Genomic DNA, 20,024 nt, shown 5'->3' with positions numbered 1-20,024 from the left:
TACAATGACAATTGTTTTCCAAGTACTGTTTAGAAAAAAAAACAAATGAATATTTTTTTATTTATTTATTTATTTATTTTTTACTTAAAAATAGTTTAATGAATGAATTCCCATTTGTCCCACGTTCACAGGGATCGTCTGCTAATTTTCCCCCTTAATTTCATGTTTATTTTTTTCTAAATATTTTAAGAACGGAAAACAACAATCATGTTGAGGGAATGTAAGGAAATTTTTTTGAAAGGCACACGTAAAAATGACAGCACGAATGTGGTTCATACGAGTAACTCCAAGTTTGTTGCTTTGCTTAAAAACTGTTGATGTTCTTTTTTGTTTCTTTTTTTTAATTTTTTTTTTATTGTGTTTTTTTTTTCTCTTCTGCCACGAAAAGAGAATGTTACGCTTGCATTTGTGGGACTCTCTGCAAAACTGACACGGATTAAAATAATGTTCCTTTAATCGTTTCACCTGTGGTTTTGAAGGGTATATCCCATTTTAGTGCGTAGTAGCAAACTCTGGCTCTGCCTCATCAGCCATATTGGCTAATATAAAATGTAATTAATTAAAGGTTGTGGAGAAATAGTGATAACACAACTGGCACATATCACAAGTTCTAATATTTGTTTATGTGTAAATACATATTCATGAATATTTTACTTATTCATATATTGTCTATAGAGCGTTTTTTTTTGTGTGTGTTATTAGAACTCTCCTAGCCATCTGTGTAAAAAGTTAAACAAGTTAAAAAAAAAAGTTTCTTTTAATTTATATGTAGGCTTATAATTTAGGAGAGAAAATTCATATTATTTTACTGCTAAAAATGTTTATAGTTCTACATTTTTTTCCTTTCAGAATGTATTGTATTCATTTGTTATGTTTTAAGTAATTTATTGTTCAGAAGAAAGAATGTATTGAAGACTGATTGAAGAAAAGATAAATGTTGCAAGGTACTTTGAAAAAAACAAACAAAAAAACAACAACAAAAAAACTAAACATTATCCCAAATACTAAGCAATAAGAAATGTTTGATTTATTTAATGCTCCTTATTTGCAAACAAGCTGCCTTTGCAATAAAATGCTACTGCATACAATTAAGCATTTTTGTAAGAGCAAGCTCTCACGTCTAAGTGAATTATGTCCAATGCAAATACACAACACTGGAATTGAAATATATATATGATATTTAAATATTTACACCATCATTATCAATATAGTTTTCCTCCCTATACAAATAATTGACATGCTGTGAATTTCTATCTATGCTCTCTGAATAAACCTTCACTAGTTACTGATTTCTGAATCTTGACTTGTAAACATAATTACATCATCAGGGATTAAATATAAGACTGTATCGTCACATTAAAGGGACACTAAACCCAATTTTTTTTCTTTCATGATTCAGATAGAGCATGAAATTTAAGCAACTTTCTAATTTACTCCTAGTATCAATTTTTCTTCGTTCTCTTGCTATCTTTATTTTAAAAGCAGGAATGTAATGCATGGGAGCCGGACCATTTTTGGTTGAGAACCTGGGTTATGCTTGCTTATTGGTGGGTAAATGTAATAAGCAAGTGCTATCCATGGTGCTGAACCTAAAATAGGCTGGCTGCTAAGATTTACATTCCTGCTTTTAAAATAAGATAGCAAGAGAAGGAGGAAAAATTGATAATAGGAGTAAATTAGAAAGTTGATTAAAATGTCATGCTCTATCTGAATCATGAAAGAAAACAAAATTGGGTTCAGTGTCCCTTTAAGGCTCACTATTATGTATTATATATAACATGTATCTATAAATATGAATTTTGTATGTATTAAAACCTGTAAAATCATATTTAAAAATACAGAAAAGGGATAATACGATGCCAGTGTATTTGACGTTCCTTTTGCAAAAAAAAAAAAAAAAAGTGATGTATAATACAGGGATGGGAAAATATCACTTTAGTTTACTAATCCAAAATGTAAAATGTTACTAATCCACTCAATGTTAAAGATAGGAAAAAGCCACATTTTTTACTTGTCCGCTGCAATTTCTTACCCCACCTGGACGAGTGGATTAGTGAAAATTTCAAGCCCTGTGTATAGATAATGGCATCAATGGCTAACTAATAAGGAGTAAATATTGCAAGCTTTAAGAACACAATATATATATATATATATATATATATATATATATATATATATATATATATATATATATATATATATCTGATGTAAAAAAGGAATTCAATATAGAACAGTTTATTACATTTTCTTAAAATATATTTGGTTGCTATAGCCAGGTAAATTACAGGTGAAGGAGGCATGTGCAAAGCAAGGGCCAGATCGCAAGTGGAGTGCTAATTAAAGGGACAGTCTAGTCCAAAATAAACTTTCATGATTCAGATAGAGAATGTAATTTTAAACAATTTTCCAATTTACTTTTATCACCAATTTTGCTTTGTTCTCTTGGTATTCTTAGTTGAAAGCTAAACCTAGGAGGTTCATATGCTAATTTCTAAGCCCTTGAAGGCCACCTCTTCTATCAGGGCATGTGTGTCATATAGATAACACTGTGCTCACGCACGTGGATTCCAAGTGAGCCAGCTCTGATTGGCTAAAATGGATGTCTGTCAAAAGAACTGAAATAAGGGAGCAGTTTGCAGAGGCTTAGATACAAGATAATCACAGAGGTAAAAAGTGTATTTCTATAACTGTGTTGGTTGTGCAAAACTAGGGAATGGGTAATAAAGGGATTATCTATCTTTTTAAACAATAAAAATTCTGATGTAGACTGTTCCTTTAGCTAGTGTTTTCTCAGCTTACAGTTGCAAAACAGTTTCTGATTCATATATTTTATTCAACAAAACTACAGATATAAATGTTGGCAACAGCTTAACCTTAGGGGAAAACACTTTATACAAGCCAAATTTACCACTGCTTTTCTGACCTTTTAGCATTTTTAGTTTAAATGCTCCATTGGAAGAGTAAATTCTCTGTTCCTCTTAGTATTTGAATCTGCATCAGCACATAGTAATGTTTGTTTATTATGGACAAAAAATGATTGCTGGGGTCTAACATTTTGAGTTACATTTAATTATAAAGTATGTTTTTTTAAAAAAAGCTCATTTAGTCTTTTTCAACCAATTAGCTGCTAAGTATGCTCTGAAATTAGCAAGTTTAGCTATTTAGAGGTATTGATTTCAAGTTAAAGGGACACTGAACCCAATTTTTTTTCTTTTGTGATTCAGATAGAGCATGTAATTTTAAGCAACTTTCTAATTTACTCCTATTATCAAGTTTTCTTCGTTCTCTTGCTATCTTTATTTGACAAAAAAGGCATCTAAGCTTTTTTTTGGGGGTTCAGAACTCTGGACAGTACTTTTTTATTGGTGGATGAATTTATCCACCAATCAGCAAGGACAACCCAGGTTGTTCACCAAAAATGGGCCGGCATCTAAATTTACATTCTTACATTTAAAATAAAGATACCAAGAGAATAAAGAAAATTTGATAATAGGAGTAAATTAGAAAGTTGCTTAAAATTTCATGCTCTATCTGAATCACGAAAGAAAAAATTTGGGTTCAGTGTCCCTTTAAAGGGACATTCTAGTCAATATGTAAAGGGACATTAAAGTCATAATTAGACAATCAGGATTTAGACACAACATACAATTTTAAACAACTTTCCAATTTACTTCTATTATTTAAATTACTTCCTTCTTTTGTTATCCTTTTCTGAAAGGTTTATCTAGGTAGTCTAGGTGGCGGCATATATATACCGATTTTCATTCGTTACCCATGTGTTCAGTTATAAACCAGTAGTGCATTGCTGTTCCTTCAACTAATGATGCCAAGAGAATTAATTCAATTTGATAACAGAAGTAAACTGGAAAGTTGATTAAAATTGTATGTCCTCATATCTTTCTTTCTCTGATTGTAATTTATGTGAAAAAAACAATAAAAAAGAGATTAAAAAAAAAAAAATTGTATGTCCTACCTAAGTCATAAAAAAAAATTGGGTTTCATGTCTCTTTAAATGAACATATATTAAAGGGACATTCCAGTAAAAAATTAAATGCACATAGATTATTACATCTTTAAATAGAAACATATTTGCAATATACATGTACTGGCAAAAATGCTTCTAGTAAACGTTATCACTGTTTTAGTGTCAACAGTTTTCTCTGCACGTGCATGTGAAGCATAGCTAGATATTGTCACTGCCCCCACATTTTAAATAATGCAGCTGCTCAGATCATCACTGGGGCTTGTATCATGTCAGCAATTAACAAATTGAGTCATTACCAAATGGTACAAGCACCTTAGGCTCTCTGAGCAAGTGCTGTGTTTAAAATGCTGGTGCACAGTGCATACTTAAATACACTTTTGAAACAGCTATAGCTTTTATTAGAAGCATTTTTGCTAATGCATGTATATTACAAAAAAATTTCTGTTCAATACCGAAATGCACCCATGTGGTTTCCAATTTTGCCTGGAATATCCCTTTAATTTCTTCTTTGAATAGAAACATATTTGCAATATACATGTAGTGGCAACAACTCTTATAGTAAAAGTTATGACTGTTTTAGTGTTAACATTTTTCTCTGCACGTGCATGTGAAGCATAGTTAAATATTCTCAGTGTACCAACATTTTAAATACTGCAGCTGCTCAGAGCACCAGTGGGGCTTGTATCCTGTGCAAATCCCAGATGGTACAAGCTCCCTGAGCAAGTGCTGTGTTTAAAATGCTGGTGCACGGTGCATACTTAAATACACTTTTGAAATAGCTATAGCTTTTATTAGAAGCATTTTTGCTAATACATGTATATTACAAAAATGTTTCTATTCAAAACTGAAATGCATTCATGTGAATTCCAATTTTGGCTGAACTGTCCCTTTAAAAGAGGTGAAAACTGGGCTTATTTTTAACATGCTTTCTATTGCAATCTATCTTGGCACACTATTGAGTTTTATGTTCATTAATGGGACACTGAACCCAAATTTATTCTTTTGTGATTCCGATAGAGCATGCAATTTTAAGCACCTTTCTAATTTACTCTTATTATCAATTTTTCTTCGTTCTCTTGCTATCTTTATTTGAAAGAGAAGGCATCTAAGCTTTTTCTTGGTTCAGTACTCTGGACAGCACTTTTTTTATTGGTGGATGAATTTATCAACCAATCAACAAGGACAACCCAGGTTGTTCACCAAAAATGGGCCGGCATGTAAACTTACTTTCTTGCATTCCAAATAAAGATACCAAGAGAATAAAGAAAATTTGATAATAGGAGTAAATTAGAAAGTTACTTAAAATTTCATGCTCTATCTGAATCACAAAAGAAAAAATTTGGGTTCAGTGTCCCTTTAAGAAAATCCCTCTCTAGATTTTGGCACCCTTAAAGAGACAGTACATACCTTGTAATTGCAGATTTTTCAGTATTTTTCCAATCAATTAGAATACAAGGTGGGTTTGAGAATTTTAACAACTTGTTTGTCAATAGCCACACTTCATCCAACACTTGCCTTATTTGGGGGAGCCAACCAAGACTTGTTACTCGAGAAGACACAATTAGCCACTGTCATTTTGTTAGCAAATAAATATTGGTTGCTAGTTTTTTACCTTATCTCTTATTAAAGGGACAGTAAAGTCCACAAGTTAATGGATTGGACAGAGCACACATTTTACAACTTTCTTTACTCTAATTTACTTCTTATATCAATTTTTCTAAATTCTCTATTCTTTAATGAAGAGTAATCTAAGTGAGTTTAGGAGCATACAGATGCATTTAGCCGCCTGGCACCAATGTTTGCAAGAATGTTTAAAGCAATGTTAGATATAGTTGCAAATACTGTTGTCATAGAATGCCCAAGACATGTGCACACTAGTAAGGATATCAAGAGGGCAAAGCAAAGTTTGAGAAGTAAATTGGAAAGTTACTTAAAAATCATAAACATTTAATTTTGACTCTACTGACCGTTTATGTAATTAGGGACTGATTTGTGGCGCCTGCATGTAAAGCCTACCCTGTGTACTTACAATTCTTAGTATGGGAAAACCCTTGATTTCCAGGCTTAAAGGGACAGTTTACTTCTAATTTCTCCCCTTTAATTTGTTTCCAATGATTCACTTTACCTGCTGGAGTGTATTAAACTGTTTACAAGTATCTCCATTGCCCTTATATTGGCATTTGAAATAGTTGATTTAGCCTGTGGTATCCCCACCCATCCTGAAAGTTTTTGGCCTCAAGGCCAAGCTGTGTAAACACAGCCAGTAGAAGTAATTACACTCCCAGTGGGTTATAGAAGAGATAAGGTAATAAAATGTTAATTTTCCATTGTTCTCTCCCAGTATTGGGTATTGGTTTATGGAGAGATATAAGATAAAGAAGCAGGTATATATACTCAATGTGATAAAGTATTAAGATCTGATTATACCTACAAACTCAACCCATTGTATTAGGTTGTGGCTTCACAAAATCAGCTAATTTTATAGTATACTGTCCCTTTAAATTAAATAATGGGGCACAATAAATATTACAAATATATTTGATTTTTTTCCATTTACTACACATAATTAAAAAATACACATAATTAATCATGTTATATTACAATCTCAAAGTGTGTACTATCCCCTTAATTGTCACCCAAGCATTTTCTCCACAATCGTGCCCATTTATTTACCTCTATTCAAGAGAGTTGTAAAATTCCCAGCACCACATCTGAACTTAGAAACTAGGTACATAGAGAAAAGAGAGTTTAAGAACAGGCGCTAAACATGCAAAGGTATAAAGTGTGCAAGATATCTACATTGCAAGTAAATAGGGTACCTTAGAGACTAAGCAATCTTAGGTGGATACTACAGTATAATGTCTAAGGGAGACATCCCTGGATTGAACTTTACGAAATACATAATAGAGCCCATTTTACAGTTGTTTTTATTATTGTACATTAACATTGATTTGCTATATAGTCCGCAGAGCGGCATATGTATTGTTATTTATGAATTAAACTGAGCATTTTTTAGGAACTTATCCTTACAGATTTTATGATGTTTTAAGATTAGGCTTTTTTATATAACATAGATATCTTGCACACTTTATACCTTTGTTTTGTTTTTTTAACGCCCGTTCTAAAACTCTCTTTCCTCTGTAATTGACATTTCATCATCGCTCTTGGGAGGAGTGCGATTCCTTAAGAACGTGGCTTAGGTACGTTAAATAGCGCTTTTGAATATTTGTTTTCTAACACTAAATATATAACTCAAAGAATAATAAAATAATCAGTCAATCTTTCAAGTTGTTTCACTTGAATAGCTGAACAGAAGAAACTAAGTGAAGGTGGAAATATGCAACTGTCAAATGATAAATATATGTTACATTAGTTCAAGGATCTAAGTTATAGGGGCCGAAATATCAAGCTCCGAATGGAGCTTGATGCCCCTGTTTCGAAACAGCAGTTATGAAGTAGTGGTCTAAAGACTGCTGCTCCATAACTGATTCGCTGCCTCTGAGGCTACGGTCTTCAATCTGCCCGATCCTATACGATCGGACTGATTGACACCCCCTGCTAGCGTCTGATTGCCCGTAAATCTGCAGGGGCGGCATTGCATAAGCAGTTCTGGTGAACTGCTTATGCAATTATAAATGCCGACAGCGTATGCCAGTCGGACATGATACGCTACAGCAGATCATATCGGACAGACATTGATAAATTGGCCCCAAAGGCTCATTGTAAATTCTGTCTCATAGACTTAGTATGAAAATCTTTAAAATGTTTATTATACAGTCTTGCATTTAAGCTCTGTAGAAAATATTGACAATTACCCTTTAAAGCAGACATCCTCAGAACTTGGCTCTCCAGAAGATTTGGAACTACATTTCCCATGATGCTCAGCCAGGGACATTGAAAACCATCTTACTTTTGTGTATAAACTATGCTTGTTCCATGCTCCCTTGGAGGACACAAAAAAAAATGAAAACAAAATTTGTTACCTGCAAAATGGTGCAAATCAAATAGTTGTAAAGGCAATTTGGAGCATTTTGAAAACGTCTATAGATTTTGATTTTTTTGGGCCTTATTTGTGGGACAAAGCACAATTTTTACACAAAAACAAGAGGTGTTAAAGGGACAGTCAACACCAGAATTTTTGATGTTTCAAAAGATAGATAATACCTTAATTACCCATTCCCCAGTTTTGCATAACCAACACAGTTATAATAATATACTTTTTACCTCTGTAATTAGCTAGCATCTAAGCCTCTGCAGACTGTTTTAGTTCTTTTGACAGACTTGCATTTTAGCCAATCAGTGCTCACTCTTCAGTAAATTCAGATGCATGAGCTCAATGTTATCTATATGAAACACATGAACTAACACTCTCTAGTGGTGAAAAACTGTCAATATGCATTTGGATTAGAAGTGGCCTTCAAGGTCTAAATAATTAGCATATGAACCAACTAGGTTTAGCTTTCAACTAAGAATAACAAAGGGAACAAAGCAAAATTGGTGATAAAAATAAATTGGAAAGATGTTTAAAATGACATGCCCTATTTTAATCATGAAAGTTTTTTTGGACTTGACTGTACCTTTAAATATGATTTTAAAAACGACTTCTTTGGTTGCACACATATTGCTAAAATCATCACAGCACTTTACATTGATGATTTATCTTATTTGATGCCTAAATACAGTACAGACTTAAAAATGAAATTGATTCATTTGATAGTGTGGGTGACCCTTGATAAATTAATTAATTAACTAATCAGTGAAGAGGTACCAACAAATAGATAAATACACATAAGCATTTACAAATGGCTACTTTAGCATTTTAACATAGTAACATAGTAGATGAGGTTGAAAAAAGACCGAAGTCCATCGCGTTCAACCTATACAAATCTAAAATATATACAAAAAGCTCCAGTTAAGCTTAAATAATCCCACTAAAAGGTGACCCATTTAATACTAGCAATCATATCCATGAATTTTGTTTATAGACAGAAATGTATCCAAACAATTTTTAAATATATCTAGGGTATTGGCATTCACTACCTCCTTTGGTAATAAGATCCACAATTTTATTGCTCTATTTTAATCTTTTTTTTTTACAATATTCATTTTTTTACCTATTTTAGAGGACCATTAAAAAAGTATAATTGCAAAATCAAGAACTGTATTATAAAAAAAAGACAACGCAATAGCACTTACTCTGAATCTTAAATGAGCAGTAGATTTGTTTTCTAAAAATTTTCAAATTTTATACACTGTGAACTCTTGCACATGCTCAGTAGTAGCTGGTGCCACATAAAATGTGCAGATAAAAAGTCTGTGCACAAATTAATAGTAGTAATTTGGAAAGTTTCTTAAAACAAGATGCTCTATCTAAATCATGAAAATTACAATTTTCACTTTAGTTTCCCTTTAAAGCTTGCCGTTCATAGGCATTTTGGACAGGGATCTGTCTCTGGGACTACATTTTTGTTTAATTTGAATGAAAGCCTTATAAATGCTTCTGTCCTGTATGTCCTCTATCAAATAACACCTTTAATTTACTACATCATGGCATTTTAAATGTTAAAGGGACAGTCTACACCAGAATTTGTATTGTTTAAAAAGATAGATAATCCCTTTATTACCCATTCCCCAGTTTTGCATAACTAACACAGTTATATTAATACACTTTTTACCTCTGTGAGTACCTTGTATCTAAGCCTCTGCAACCTCCCCCCTTATTTCAGTTATTTTGTCAGACTTGCATTTTAGCCAGTGCTAAACTCCTAGGTAGCTTCACGGGTGTGTGCACAATGTTATCTATATGGCACACATGAACTAACACCCTCTAGCTGTGAAAAAAGGTCAAAAGCATTCAGATAGGAGGCGGCCTTCAAGGTCTAAGAAATTATCATACAGTATGAGTCTACCTAGTTTTAGCTTTCAACTAAGAATAACAAGAGAACAAAGCAAAATTGGTGATAAAAGTAAATTGGAAAGTTGTTTAAAATTACATGCCCTATCTGAATCATGGAAGTTTATTTTTGACTAGACTGTCCCTTTAAAAACTATTCTATCTGTGATGCAAGTGAAGTGTTCACTAGCTTGAAGGAAGAAAAACAACCTAACTTCAACAATTGTGCTCAAGGTAAAAACTAAACACAAAATTGGACATCTTACATCTACATATGGAACGATTTCTTAATACTTCCAAACATAGATCCTCAATGCACATTTGTTTGTAGCAAAAAAAAAAAATTAAAAAAATATGTGCATAGGGTTATCATATATAAAATTATTTCACATTACAATTTATGAAATGGCTGATCATCATCCTTTGATAAAAACAACTGAAGATCGGAAGAACCAAATAATATAAAACAACTATATAAAACTAGTGAAACAATTTTTTAACAAAATAGAAATTTCCTCTGAACATCCACAAAAATAAAAGATTATTATTATTATGATATTTGGTATATTTTCTAGACCACGCAAGAAGAGAAGTATACACACTAGGGATGGGCGAATGTGTAAATTACCGAATTCGATTGTTAGAACGAATGTTATTACCGAAATTCGAATTATAAATCCGAATGTTGATAAGAATGAATATTCTTAAAAATTCTATAATCGAATGCTATTTACAGTTTTCAAATGTCACTTTCGAATTCGAATGTTTATAATTATATCGAATGTCCACATTCGACATTTCGAATTTAACATTCTATTTAACAAATACTATTCAGAAGTTCAATAGTTCATGTGGTAGGGAGGGAAAAGTAAATTGATACATAATAGATACAAATATATCATTTTGAATGTTTCTATATAGAATATTGCATAATTCGAATATTACATTTAAAGAAAGCATTAGAAATACTATTACAAACATATAAATTCAAATTTTTCGAATTTGAATATTGCATAATTTGAATATTACATTTAAAGAAAGCATTAGAAATACTATTACAAATATGAATTAGAATTTTTCAAAATGAATATTTTCGAATGTAATCGTAAAATTTGAAACCGAACATTCGAAAATCGAATGTTAGAATGTTATGTAAACATTCGAAATTCGGTTCGAACGAACGAATGTGTTAAAATTTGTTTCATTTTTCGAATGTTGTGAAACATTCGCCCATCCCTAATACACACCGATATTTGTGTGGCTATATATCTTATTCACTAAACCACCTTGATTTGGATTTTAATAGTTTTGATTCATATTTGTATATCATTTTAGTTGACATATTTCAGAACTGGATTTTAATAGGTTGTTACGATATAGTCATATAATATAAGCTCACAAGGCCAAAAGAAAAACAAAACAAAACACATCTAGTACCATACTTTCCATAACTAATTAAAAAAATCACTTTATGATATACAAAGTAGTGGACAATGATCTAAAATATATATAGAAACATAGATATTGACGGCAGATAAGAGCCATAGGCCCAGCAAGTCTGCCCGATATTACCTAACAGTATAAACTTATCTAGTTTGTAGGATAGCCTTATGCTTGTCCCAGGCATTTTTAAAGTCCCCCACAGTGTTTGTCATTACTACCTCTTGAGGAAGTTTATTCCATAAATCAGTCACTCTTTCTGTAAAGAAGTGCTTTCTCAAATTACTCCTGAATCTACTACCCTTCAGCTTGAGCTTGATATCATATATTTCTAATCTAAATTACTTTAAATGTTAGAAAACTAACAAAGTCAGCATCATTGAATCTACATATACCACACTGGAAATAATCAAATTTACACTGGTTTAATGGTTTTTCTTGTGTTATAAAGTTAAATTAAGTGTTATTTCCGTTCTGGAGGGTTATGGATTAATTGGAATATAAATGTACATACAAAATAGTTACATGCTTATGAAAATGTTTCAAAGAATTATTAAACAAAATTCAAATTTAAAAAATGAAAGCAGGGGTACCATCAGTCTCTAACTCACAGGAAGTTATCAGAATCTACAGAATTGAACAAAAAATAATTATTGAACAATATGTGCATTATTTACTCTTTGTGAAACATCTAGACCTGCATAAAGTTCCAGTTATATGGAATTTTAAGTTGTCTCTTTAGATACGCCAACTTTAGTTATGAAGATATTTGTAAATAGGCACATTTGAAATATTTATGTAATGGAGAGATGCAGAACCTATTAGCTAATCTAAACAATATATAAACCCAAACAAATCCTGAGAATGCACTATATGCAATAGTCAGGAATGAGGGGGGGGGGCACTTGATATATATAGATAAATAGTTAATCAGAGGTAAGGGAAAGATATATAATTCTGGGCACACACTTACACAGTAGATAGATGATGGGAGGTTTTATATTAAAACATAACTTTTAATCCTATAAACTAAAAAGTGTTTAACAAAACACCACATACATTTTTTAAAAGAAAGCTACAAAGTAGCACTGTCTTAGGGATTAAGGAAGATTAAATAACCTAATCAAAAAACAATTAATCCAAAATACAAGAAGGTGGCGGCTTAAGTGTTTAAGGATATTGAGGCTCATTGTGTGGCACCAAGCGGGCACCAAGCGACATACAAAAAGTTCCCTATATACAAATTACGCTATGATTTGTTGAATTCCACAATCAGTGGACAATCATGGGGCTTAACACAATACTGATGCTCAGGGTGCACACACAATTATCTCAAAAAAGTCTAGGGCATCATCTTCGATGACTCAAGTAACATCGCCAAAAATGTATCAAACAAATACATTCTATTGAGTTTGCTGTCAAAGACCGATCTAGGTCATCGATTTTAATATCTTATGTGAGATCGCCACAAATTTGTTCAAGCAACAACATTCTGTTATGGTTACAAATAGTCACAATTATAGCCCTAACTTGTAGCTCAGACAGGCGAACATTTGAAATATGCCTAGGAGAGGCTACCCTCACCAGATTCCCCTTAGGACTGGTCATATAACCAACCTTTAAAGGGACAGTATACTGTAAAATAGTTTTTCCCTTAATGTGTTTACCAATGACTTTTAATACCAGCTTCAGAGTATAAAATGTATGAGAAACTGATTCTTTAGGTTTATCTTTGTATATGAAATGGCTGGTTTTGTTCTTTGAAACCATCACCTATTAAAATAGGTTGTTCTTGCAGGGAAATCAGCTAATTTTCTGTACACACACTTCTTTATATTATCTATGTCTGTTAACCAAAACCCAAAACTTACAGAGAACAATTTAAAATTAACATTTTATCTATCCTAACCCCCACAATTTCTTCTGATGGCTATGTTTACACAGCTTCTCTATAGCCTATGCTTAAGTATAGTGTGCTAGGTTCTGGAGTTTGAAGCTTGTTTTGCAAGGTGTGATCTGACTTAGAGTTCTATTTATCTTTTGGCATGACTATGGGTTAGGGTTTTGACAGAGTTTATTAAAGAAAGTTCTGAAGTACAACTGAGCAGATAGGTGAAAATATTGTTTTAAGGTAAACCAGAAATAAACATTGACTGGGCAGGAACACAGTTCTGGAAATGGGTGCCTTGGGAAGTACTTGGCAGATACAAAACAGAAACAGGCTTCACGGCTGTGGCAGGATACAGGCAAGCTCCATTGGTGTGAAAGGATACAGGCATGCTCTGTGGCAGTGGCAGTATAAAGACAGGACTGTGCCAGGATACAGCTAAAATGTAAGCTATAACCAAATACTTGTAGGCACTAAAGAGGAAACAAGGCTTACAACCAAGAGTATGTAAAACCTGGCTGGGTTGGACAAAGGCCTAAGCAGGATTAGAGGATGGCCCACACAAGGGTTAAACTGTGGGAGAATGCTGGGGCTAGGAAGAGGTGAACAGCAGCAGGTCAGAAAGGCTGAGGTCAGTAAATTCCAGGCAAATCCAGTACAGAATTAGACAGAGATAAGGCAGGGTCAAAACAAAAGGGAAATAAAAAAGGAGAAACGTTAAATCATTCAGCAGGGACAGAAGAATACAAGGACACAGATTGGATGTACAAAACATTTATTTAGAGAACCCACAATTTCATACATATATATAAAAAAGGCATAAAATAGTAGATTGACCTCTAATAAATCCAATCACTCACAATCGATACTGCTCATACATAACAATTGTGAATTAATAATTAAAAGTTACCACCTTAAAAGTCATAAACACATGTGTTAGGATAAAAAAATATAAGACACCAATGCTTGTTACAAAAAGATTGCAGAAATTAGTAATTTGCTTTAAACAAGTGTACCTCTTTCATGGTGATGTCCCGAACTGTTCGCCCGCGAACGGTTCACAGCGAACATAGCTTGTTCGCGTTCGCGTTTGTGGGCGAACACATGGTGATGTTCGATCCGCCCCTATGTGTCATCATTGTGGAAACTTTGACCCTTTATGTCACAGCCGCCTGACACATTAGAGCAAATCAACATCAGACACTCCCTCACAGACACTCCCAGCTACTCGGAATCCGCCATTTTAGACTCATAACGACCTTGCTTTCTTAATGAGAGGACGTGTTGTGTTTTTGCTCCTGACATCAATAGGAAAAACATAGCTAGGCTAGTGTATTTACAGTCCAGAAGGACTCCACTCATCTCTGCTGAAAGCACAGCACCCCAAAAAGCCCTTTTTAGGGCTATATTTTGTGCCTTTTTTTTTTTCGTTTTTTTTTTAATTAGCATTTGCCTGGCTTTCAGCTGTGTGTTTAAGGCTCACAGCATATGCTGTGACTACTGCCACCACTGATATCTCCCTAACAACATTAGTTTAAATTTAACTAACCCAAAAATTTAATTATTTTTCTAGTGTAATTTTTTTTCATTTTCTATCAGGCCAGTGTCACACAGCATATACTCTGGTTCATTGCTCTGTGCCAGCCAGCAGCCACCAGTGTTAATATCCATTTATAACAATTTAAATAAAAAAAAAAAAAAAAAAAAAAAATATTTTGCTAGTGTAATCTAATTACATTTACTATCATGCCTGTGTCTGTCATGCTCACTCAGCATTAATATACCTCATTTTTTTTCAGTCTTTTGGTTAATTGGTCTGTGCCAGGCAGCCACCCAGCACTCATATCTATTCTTCTTCACTTTAATTTTAATATAAAAAAAAAAGTTTAAATTTGTTTGCTAGTGTAATCTAATATAATTTTCTATCCAGCCTGTGTGTTTTGCTGACATAGGCCTAGATTTAGAGTTCGGCGGTAAAAGGGCTGTTAACGCTCCGCGGGCTTTTTTCTGGCCGCACCATAAAATTAACTCTGGTATCGAGAGTTCAAACAAATGCTGCGTTAGGCTCCAAAAAAGGAGCGTAGAGCATATTTACCGCAAATGCAACTCTCGATACCAGAGTTGCTTACGGACGCGGCCGGCCTCAAAAACGTGCTCGTGCACGATTCTCCCATAGGAAACAATGGGACTGTTTGAGCTGAAAAAAAACCTAACACCTGCAAAAAAGCAGCGTTCAGCTCCTAACGCAGCCCCATTGTTTCCTATGGGGAAACACTTCCTACGTCTGCACCTAACACTCTAACATGTACCCCGAGTCTAAACACCCCTAACCTTACACTTATTAACCCCTAATCTGCCGCCCCCGCTATCGCTGACCCCTGCATTACACTTTTAACCCCTAATCTGCCGCTCCGTAAACCGCCGCCACCTACGTTATCCCTATGTACCCCTAATCTGCTGCCCTAACATCGCCGACCCCTATGTTATATTTATTAACCCCTAATCTGCCCCCCTCAACGTCGCCGACACCTGCCTACACTTATTAACCCCTAATCTGCCGAGCGGACCTGAGCGCTACTATAATAAAGTTATTAACCCCTAATCCGCCTCACTAACCCTATCATAAATAGTATTAACCCCTAATCTGCCCTCCCTAACATCGCCGACACCTACCTTCAATTATTAACCCCTAATCTGCCGACCGGAGCTCACCGCTATTCTAATAAATGTATTAACCCCTAAAGCTAAGTCTAACCCTAACACTAACACCCCCCTAAGTTAAATATAATTTTTATCTAACGAAATAAATTAACTCTTATTAAATAAATGATTCCTATTTAAAGCTAAATACTTACCTGTAAAATAAATCCTAATATAGCTACAATATAAATTATAATTATATTATAGCTATTTTAGGATTAATATTTATTTTACAGGCAACTTTGTAATTATTTTAACCAGGTACAATAGCTATTAAATAGTTAAGAACTATTTAATAGTTACCTAGTTAAAATAATTACAAATTTACCTGTAAAATAAATCCTAACCTAAGATATAATTAAACCTAACACTACACTATCAATAAAATAATTAAATAAACTACCTACAATTACCTACAATTAACCTAACACTACACTATCAATAAATTAATTAAACACAATTGCTACAAATAACTACAATTAAATAAACTAGCTAAAGTACAAAAAATAAAAAAGAACTAAGTTACAGAAAATAAAAAAATATTTACAAACATAAGAAAAATATTACAACAATTTTAAACTAATTACACCTACTCTAAGCCCCCTAATAAAATAACAAAGACCCCCAAAATAAAAAATTCCCTACCCTATTCTAAAATACAAAAATTACAAGCTCTTTTACCTTACAGGGCCCTTTGCGGGGCATGCCCCAAGGATTTCAGCTCTTTTGCCTGTAAAAAAAAACATACAATACCCCCCCCCCAACATTACAACCCACCACCCACATACCCCTAATCTAACCCAAACCCCCCTTAAATAAACCTAACACTAAGCCCCTGAAGATCTTCCTACCTTGTCTTCACCATCCAGGTATCACCGATCCGTCCTGGCTCCAAGATCTTCATCCAACCCAAGCGGGGGTTGGCGATCCATAATCCGGTGCTCCAAAGTCTTCCTCCTATCCGGCAAGAAGAGGACATCCGGACCGGCAAACATCTTCTCCAAGCGGCATCTTCTATGTTCTTCCATCCGATGACGACCGGCTCCATCTTGAAGACCTCCAGCGCGGATCCATCCTCTTCTTCCGACGACTAGACAACGAATGACGGTTCCTTTAAGGGACGTCATCCAAGATGGCGTCCCTCGAATTCCGATTGGCTGATAGGATTCTATCAGCCAATCGGAATTAAGGTAGGAATATTCTGATTGGCTGATGGAATCAGCCAATCAGAATCAAGTTCAATCCGATTGGCTGATCCAATCAGCCAATCAGATTGAGCTCGCATTCTATTGGCTGATCGGAACAGCCAATAGAATGCGAGCTCAATCTGATTGGCTGATTGGATCAGCCAATCGGATTGAACTTGATTCTGATTGGCTGATTCCATCAGCCAATCAGAATATTCCTACCTTAATTCCGATTGGCTGATAGAATCCTATCAGCCAATCGGAATTCGAGGGACGCCATCTTGGATGACGTCCCTTAAAGGAACCGTCATTCGTCGTCTAGTCGTCGGAAGAAGAGGATGGATCCGCGCTGGAGGTCTTCAAGATGGAGCCGGTCGTCATCGGATGGAAGAACATAGAAGATGCCGCTTGGAGAAGATGTTTGCCGGTCCGGATGTCCTCTTCTTGCCGGATAGGAGGAAGACTTTGGAGCACCGGATTATGGATCGCCAACCCCCGCTTGGGTTGGATGAAGATCTTGGAGCCAGGACGGATCGGTGATACCTGGATGGTGAAGACAAGGTAGGAAGATCTTCAGGGGATTAGTGTTAGGTTTATTTAAGGGGGTTTGGGTTAGATTAGGGGTATGTGGGTGGTGGGTTGTAATGTTGGGGGGGGGTATTGTATGTTTTTTTTTACAGGCAAAAGAGCTGAAATCCTTGGGGCATGCCCCGCAAAGGGCCCTGTTCAGGGCTGGTAAGGTAAAAGAGCTTGTAATTTTTGTATTTTAGAATAGGGTAGGGAATTTTTTATTTTGGGGGTCTTTGTTATTTTATTAGGGGGCTTAGAGTAGGTGTAATTAGTTTAAAATTGTTGTAATATTTTTCTTATGTTTGTAAATATTTTTTTATTTTCTGTAACTTAGTTCTTTTTTATTTTTTGTACTTTAGATAGTTTATTTAATTGTATTTATTTGTAGCAATTGTGTTTAATTAATTTATTGATAGTGTAGTGTTAGGTTAATTGTAGATAATTGTAGGTAGTTTATTTAATTATTTTATTGATAGGGTAGTGTTAGGTTTAATTATATCTTAGGTTAGGATTTATTTTACAGGTAAATTTGTAATTATTTTAACTAGGTAACTATTAAATAGTTCTTAACTATTTAATAGCTATTGTACCTGGTTAAAATAATTACAAAGTTGCCTGTAAAATAAATATTAATCCTAAAATAGCTATAATATAAATGTAATTTATATTGTAGCTATATTAGGATTTATTTTACAGGTAAGTATTTAGCTTTAAATAGGAATCATTTATTTAATAAGAGTTAATTTATTTCGTTAGATAAAAATTATATTTAACTTAGGGGGGTGTTAGTGTTAGGGTTAGACTTAGCTTTAGGGGTTAATACATTTATTAGAATAGCGGTGAGCTCCGGTCGGCAGATTAGGGGTTAATAATTGAAGGTAGGTGTCGGCGATGTTAGGGAGGGCAGATTAGGGGTTAATACTATTTATGATAGGGTTAGTGAGGCGGATTAGGGGTTAATAACTTTATTATAGTAGCGCTCAGGTCCGCTCGGCAGATTAGGGGTTAATAAGTGTAGGCAGGTGTCGGCGACGTTGAGGGGGGCAGATTAGGGGTTAATAAATATAATATAGGGGTCGGCGGTGTTAGGGGTAGCAGATTAGGGGTACATAGGGATAACGTAGGTGGCGGCGATTTGCGGTCGGAAGATTAGGGGTTAATTATTTTAAGTAGCTGGCGGCGACGTTGTGGGGGGCAAGTTAGGGGTTAAGAAATATAATATAGGGGTCGGCGGGGTTAGGGGCAGCAGATTAGGGGTACATAAGTATAACGTAGGTGGCGGTCGGCAGATTAGGGGTTAAAAATTTGAATCGAGTGGCGGCGATGTGGGGGGAGCTCGGTTTAGGGGTACATAGGTAGTTTATGGGTGTTAGTGTACTTTAGGGTACAGTAGTTAAGAGCTTTATAAACCGGCGTTAGCCAGAAAGCTCTTAACTCCTGCTATTTTCAGGCGGCTGGAATCTTGTCGTTAGAGCTCTAACGCTCACTGCAGAAACGACTCTAAATACCAGCGTTAGAAAGATCCCATTGAAAAGATAGGATACGCAAATGGCGTAGGGGGATCTGCGGTATGGAAAAGTCGCGGCTGCAAAGTGAGCGTTAGACCCTTTAATCACTGACTCCAAATACCAGCGGGCGGCCAAAACCAGCGTTAGGAGCCTCTAACGCTGGTTTTGACGGCTACCGCCGAACTCTAAATCTAGGCCATAGAGAGCCTACTGTGTTTACTTGCTGCCCTCCCTAGTCTATGAGCCACGACTCATATGTGTTTAACCTTTTTTTAATTCCCCCCCCCCAAAAATAATTTCAATCATTTTTCTAGTGTAATCTAATAGTATTTTCTATCAGGCCTGTGTCTAACTGTCTATCTGACTTACACAGCATACTGTTGTTATAATTGCTGCCCTACGTAGCAGCCAGCCAGTGCAACCACTCATAGAGTCATATGTGCATTGCACTTCTTAACATAATTTTAATATTAAAATCTAAAATTTTAAAATATTTTGCTAGTGTAATCTAACTTAATTTTCTATCAGTCCTGTGTTTTTGTCACTTACACAGCATACTGTGTTAAATTGCTGCCCTACCTACCATCCACGACTCATATCTGCCAGCCTGTCTGCCAGGCCCAAGTAGCCAATTAGTGGCACCAATCACAATTCTTGTAACAGCAATTAAAAAAAAAAATCATAATTTTTTGGACTGCAAATATTCAGTCTCCTAGTGCCATTGAATTTCATTTACCTCCTGTAGTGTTGATCTTAATCCTCAGTTTGCTCGTGCCCTAGAATTGCACTTTTCTACTGCCTTCCAAGCCTGTGTGCCAGGCCTACTTGAAAAATATTTACACCAATCATAGTT

At 34.7% G+C, this 20,024-nt stretch overlaps 1 protein-coding gene across 4 annotated transcripts in view; it reads left to right on the top strand.

Annotated features, from left to right (window-relative positions):
* The window catches only part of NRG1 (neuregulin 1), a 168,745-nt gene extending 167,456 nt beyond the window's left edge, over positions 1-1,289 (top strand). For all 4 annotated transcript variants that reach the window (XM_053703221.1, XM_053703220.1, XM_053703219.1 and 1 more), the window contains one exon: positions 1-1,289. This exon is cut by the window's left edge and continues 2,081 nt beyond it. The gene's annotated coding sequence lies outside the window, so the exon portion shown is untranslated.
* The last annotated feature ends 18,735 nt before the right edge of the window (positions 1,290-20,024 follow it).

The sequence above is a fragment of the Bombina bombina genome, chromosome 2 (assembly GCF_027579735.1).
Source record: "Bombina bombina isolate aBomBom1 chromosome 2, aBomBom1.pri, whole genome shotgun sequence".
Classification (NCBI taxonomy): domain Eukaryota; kingdom Metazoa; phylum Chordata; class Amphibia; order Anura; family Bombinatoridae; genus Bombina; species Bombina bombina.
This window is presented reverse-complemented; position numbering and strand designations above follow the sequence as displayed.